The following is a 6000-nucleotide window of genomic DNA, read 5'->3' on the forward strand; positions in this document are numbered from 1 at the left end:
TTCTAGACCCGAGGATGCAGCTGTAAGTGATGGAGAGAAGGGCTCTGACCTTCCTGAGCTCATAGCCACATGCAGATGAAACTCAAATGAAGACAATTTCAGGAAGTGAAAAGGCCTGTCAGGGGGGCCACCCTGAAGAAGCCCAGCTTCTTCAGAAAGGAGGCAGAATGTTATTGTAGGTTTGGTTCACTGCTGTATCCCCAGCATGTCGCGCAGTGCCTGACACACAGTAGGCACTCAATAAATATTTGTTGCATCAAATATTGAACGTAGGTGATGAGATTCATGAAGTCTGCGTGGCCCTCTTGCAGACTCTAGGAAAAACCTTTGCGTCTTATTTCTGTGCCACACAGCAGCTATCTGGAGGGGTTTTCAGAGGGGCAGTTACTCTGTTTGCTTTGCATTTTCATTTCATATTTTATTATAAAAATATTAAAATTTCAAACAGAACGTGAACACCTGCATACCCATCAGATTCCACATTTTGTTATCTTTTCTTTGTTACCTATCTATTCTTCGTGTTGTTTTGTTTTTTGTTTGAGATGGAGTCTCACTGTCACCCAGGGTGGAGTGCCATGGTGCGAGTGGGTGATCATGGCTCACTGCAATCTCCAAGTCCTGGGTTCAAGCTATTCTCCTGCCTCAGCTTCCCAAGTAGCTGGGATTACAGGTGTGCACCACCACGCCTGGCTATTTTTTGTATTTTTAGTAGAGATGGGGTTTCACCATGCTGGCCAGGCTGGTCTCAAACTCCTGACCTCAGGCTGTCTGCCCGCCTTGGCCTCCCAAAGTGCTGGGATTATAGGCATGAGCCACAGCACCTGGCCTGCAATCTTGCAAGTTTTATTCTAGTCCAGAGCCTTTCTCTCAGAGCATAACCAGAGTGATCCCTGGAGTCTGGGGAATCCTTGAATGCCATCTCCTCTAGCACTGATTCTAGTATTGATTCTAGCCTCTGACACACCAGGGGTGTGCCCTGAAGCCAAAGAAGAAGGGGTGGGGAGGCTCACATGCTCTTGCTATGAAGTTCTCAGTTCCTCCTTTGCCTTGTTCTGGAAGGTTTCTTTTTCTCTTTTCTTTTTTATTTTTTTCTTTTTTTTTTTTTGACAGCATCTTGCTCTGTCCCTGGGCTGGCGTGCAGTGGTGCGATCTTGGCTCACTGCAACCTCCGCCTCCTGGGTTCAAGCACTTCTCCTGCCTCAGCCTCCTGAGTAGCTGGGATTGCAGGCGCCCAGCTGTTTTGTATTTTTAGTAGAGATGGGATTTCACCATGTTAGGCTGGTCTCGAACTCCTGATCTCAGGTGACCTGCCCATCTCGGCCTCCCAAAGTGCTGGGATTACAGGCATGAGCCACCATGCCAGGTGTTCTGAAAGGTTTTTGTTTGTTTGTTTGTTTGTTTGAGACGGAGTCTCACGTTGTCACCAGGCTGCAGTGCAGTGGCGCAATCTTGGCTCACTGCAACCTCTGCCTCCTGGGTTCAAGAGATTCTCCTGCCTCAGCCTCCAGAGTAGCTAGGATTATAGGCGCCTACCACCACATCCAGCTAATTTTTTGTATTTTTAGTAGAGATGGGGGTTTCACCATGTTGGCCAGGCTAGTCTCGAACTCCTGACCTCGTGATTTGCCTGCCTCAGCCTCTCAGAATGCTGGGATTACAGGCATGAGCCACTGTGCCCGACCCCGTAATGTTTTTAGGAGGTCCCAAATCCAACCTTGAGCCTCTGCTAACTCGGTTCTACCCCCACAAGAACTAACAGGCATCTCAAACTTCATGGATCTAAAAGAATTCCTGATTCCCCCACCTCCTGCAAAATGGGCTCTACCAGCTTCCCGCCCCACCGGGGAATACCTTCTCTCATCTCCTTCCTTAAGATATCACTGGCTAGATGTGGTGGCCTGTGATAATACAAAATTAGCTGGGCGTGGTGGTATATGCCTGTAATCCCAGCTACTCAGGAGGCTGAGGCAGGAGAATCACTTGAACCCCAGACGCGGAGGTTGCAGTGAGCCAGGATCTTGCCATTGCACCCCAGCCTGGGCAACAAGAGCAAAACTCCGTCTCAGAAAAAAAAAAAAAAAGAAGAAGAAGAAGAAGAAGGTATCACTTGCCTGTCTTGGTGGTTCACACCTGTAATCCTAGCACTTTGGGAGGCCAAGGCGAGTGGACTGCCTGAGCTCAGGAGTTCAAGACCAGCCTGGGCCACACGGCGAAACCCCGTCTCTACTAAAATACAAAAAATTGGCTGGGCGTAGCAGCATGTGCCTGTAGTCCCAGCTACTCAGCGGATGTTGGCGGCGAGCCTGGACTGCACCACTGCACTCCAGCCTGGACAACAGAGCAAGACTCCGTCTCTTAAAAAACAAAAACTTATCACCATCTTTTCACTTGCTGATGACAACAAAATATAGAGGGAGGGAAAAATATTAGTTTCATTAGACAACACATCCTCTGGGTTATCAGATTCTGGTCTTGTTCACTGTCTTTGCAGCCGTCTTTCCCCCATTGCATAATCTTTTTGCATAAAGTCTCTCCTCACCTGAGACCACATCTGTTTTTATTTGACGGGGTTAACCTTGATTTCTCCCTTTGACTTTAAACCTAGTTTGCCAGCAAATCCTGCTGGCTCTACCTCCATATACATCCCGAATTTATCCATTTTCTCCTTTCCCCACCACCCTGATCCAGCTGACACCAGCCCTGATCCAAGTTACTGTCATTGCTTGCCTGGATTTTGCAGCAGCCTCCCCACTGAGCTACCTGCTTCTGTCTGTCTCCTTCTCCCGCTCCTCCACAATTCACTCACTGGATGGCAGCCAGAAAGGTCTTTTTAAATGCAAGGAGGAAACTAATCTAAGGCCGGTGTGGTGGCTCACACCTGTAATTCCAGCACTTTGGGAGGCCGAGCCTGGCAGATCACCTGAGCTTGGGAGTTCGAGACCAGCCTAATCAACATGAAGAAACCCCGTCTCTACTAAAAATACAAAATTAGCCAGGTGTGGTGGTGCATGCCTGTAGTCCCAGCTACTCGGGAGGCTGAGGCAGGAGAATTGCTTAAACCTGGGAGGGGGAGGTTGCAGTGAGCCGAGATCGGGCCATTGCACTCCAGCCTGGGCGACACCAGCGAAACTCCATCTCAAAACAGTAACAACACAACAAAAACAACTAATCTACAGTGGGAGAGAAGAGGGAACAGTACAGACTCCAGGGAGCATCCTAGTTTTGTTCTTAAGAGAAAGGTCCCTATCCTAGAATAAAAATAGCAAGACTATTGACTAGGCACAGTGGCCAAGGCTGGTGGATCACCTGAGGTCAGGAGTTTGAGACCAGCCGGGCCAACATGGTAAAATCCCATCTCAACTGAAAATACAAAAATTAACCTGGCACGGTAGTACATGCCTGTAGTCCCAGCTGCTCGGGTGGCTGAGGCAGGAGAATCACTTAAACCCAGGAGGTGGAGTTTGCAGTGAACCAAGATTGTGCCACTGCACTCCAGCCTGGGTGACAAAGCAAGACTCAGTGTCCAAAAAAAAAAAAAAAAAAAAAAAAAAAAAAAGCAAGACTATAAAGATTGAGTCTAATATTTGAAGATGACCAAGATCGCAACATTCTATAGATTTTAAAAACTTAAAAGTTCTTAAGAGTTTAAAGATTCTGGCTGGGTGTGTTGGCTCATGCCTGTAATCTCAGCACTCTGGGAGGCTGTAATTCCAGCTACTCAGGAGACTGAGGCAGGAGAATCGAGTGAACCCGGGAGGCAGAGGTTGCAGTGAGCCAAGATTGTGCCACTGCTGTCCAGGCTAAGTGACAGAGCAAGATTCAATCTCAAAAAAAAAGAAGAAGAAGGAGGAGGAGGAGAAGGAGAAGGAGAAGGAGAAGAAGGAGGAGGAGGAGGAGGAGGAGGAGGAGGAGGAGGAAGAGGAGGAGGAGGAAGAGGAGAAGGAGGAGAAGGAGGAGAAGATGCTTTTCAGACTTGGAATTCCAGCAACCAAAGTGAAGGCCACCACCCACAGAGGAGTAGGAGCAGCACGAGAATATAGCTTCTTCATCTCCCAGTCCCGTGACTTCACCCTGCATTCTTCAACCCGTCGTCTCTTTTGGCGACCCTAGATGAAACCTCTTCTCTCCTGCAACCCAGTGTCTCTGTATGTTGATTTGCTGTGTGCATTGGGCAAAGAGCCTGTTACAGTTATAATTGGTTTGCAGTAGAGAAAGAGGTTTAATTGTAGGGTATAGCGGCACGTGCCTGTAATCCCAGCTACTGTGGGATAAGAAGATGGGAAGAAATCTCACATCCATCTCCCCTAAGGGTTTGGGGCTAGGGTTTTCAAGGGTTTTGGAGTGGACTGAAGGCTGGAAATCATTGATTAGTGCAGAGTGAAGTCATGGGACAGAGAGAGGAAGAAGTTATATTCTCTTTTTAAAAAAAAATTTTTTTTTTGCCGGGCACGGTGGCTCAAGCCTGTAATCCCAGCACTTTGGGAGGCCGAGGCGGGTGGGCCACGAGGTCGAGAGATCGAGACCATCCTGGTCAATATGGTGAAACCCCGTCTCTACTAAAAGAAAATACAAAAAATTAGCTGGGCATGGTGGCGTGTGCCTGTAATCCCAGCTACTCAGGAGGCTGAGGCAGGAGAATTGCCTGAGCCCAGGAGGTGGAGGTTGCAGTGAGCCGAGATCGCGCCATTGCACTCCAGCCTGGGTAACAAGAGTGAAACTCCGTCTCAAAAAAAAAAAAAAATTTTTTTTCTTCTTTTTTAAGACAGGGTTTCACCGTGTTGATCAGGCCGGTCTTGAACTCCTGACCTCAGGTGATCCACCTGCCTTGGCCTCCACAGTGCTTGGATTACAGGTTTGAGCCACCAAGCCCAGCCAGAAGGTATATTCTCATGCTGATCCCCATCCTCTGTAGGGAGTCTTCAAACTAGTTGCTGGGATTGGGGTCCAAAAAACATCTGATGTGATTCTTAAACAAAACATCATGATTCTAAGGTCTGAGATGCTGTCTATAGGAACAAAGGGGAGACAAATAATTTTTTTTTTTTTTGAGACGGAGTTTTGCTCTTGTTGCCCAGGCTGGAGTGCAATGGTGCGATCTCAGCTCACTGCAACCTCTGTCTCCTGGGTTAAAGTGATTCTCCTGCTTCAGCCTCCCAAGTATCTGGCATTACAGGCATGAGCCACCACACCTAGCTAATTCTGCTTTGTTTTGTTTTTTTTTTTTTTTTTTTTTTTTTTTTTTTTTTTTTTGAGACGGAGTTTCGCTCTTGTTACCCAGGCTGGAGTGCAATGGCGCGATCTCGGCTCACCGCAACCTCCGCCTCCTGGGTTCAGGCAATTCTCCTGCCTCAGCCTCCTGAGTAGCTGGGATTACAGGCACGTGCCACCATGCCCAGCTAATTTTTTTTTTGTATTTTTAGTAGAGACGGGGTTTCACCATGTTGACCAGGATGGTCTCGATCTCTCGATCTCGTGATCCACCCGCCTCGGCCTCCCAAAGTGCTGGGATTACAGGCTTGAGCCACCGCGCCCGGCTTGTTTTGTTTTTTGAAACTGAGTTTTGCTCTTTTCACCCAGGCTGGAGTGCACTAACATAATCTCGGCTCACCACCACCTCCGCCTACGGGGTTCAAACAATTCTTCTGTCTCAGCCTCCCAAGTAGCTGGGATTATAGGCATGTGCCACCACACCTGGCTAATTTTGTATTTTTAGTAGAGATGGGGTTTCTCTATGTTGGTCAGGCTGTTCTTAAACTCCCAACCTCAGGTGATCAGCCCACCTCAGCCTCCCAAAGTACTGGGATTACAGATGTGAGCCATCACGCTCAGTTTACGAATGAATTTTCAAATAGTCTCAGGACCCTAAAGTCAGAAGTCCTATGGATAGAAACAGAGGGTGTGCAAATAGTCATTATCTAGAGCTACGTGGCTTTTAGCAACAAGGAAGTGGACCAAAGTGCAGCAATGATTAATGCTTAGTTATCTTTTTTTTTTTTTTTT

The sequence above is a fragment of the Saimiri boliviensis genome, chromosome 14 (assembly GCF_048565385.1).
Source record: "Saimiri boliviensis isolate mSaiBol1 chromosome 14, mSaiBol1.pri, whole genome shotgun sequence".
NCBI classification, from domain to species: Eukaryota; Metazoa; Chordata; class Mammalia; order Primates; family Cebidae; genus Saimiri; species Saimiri boliviensis.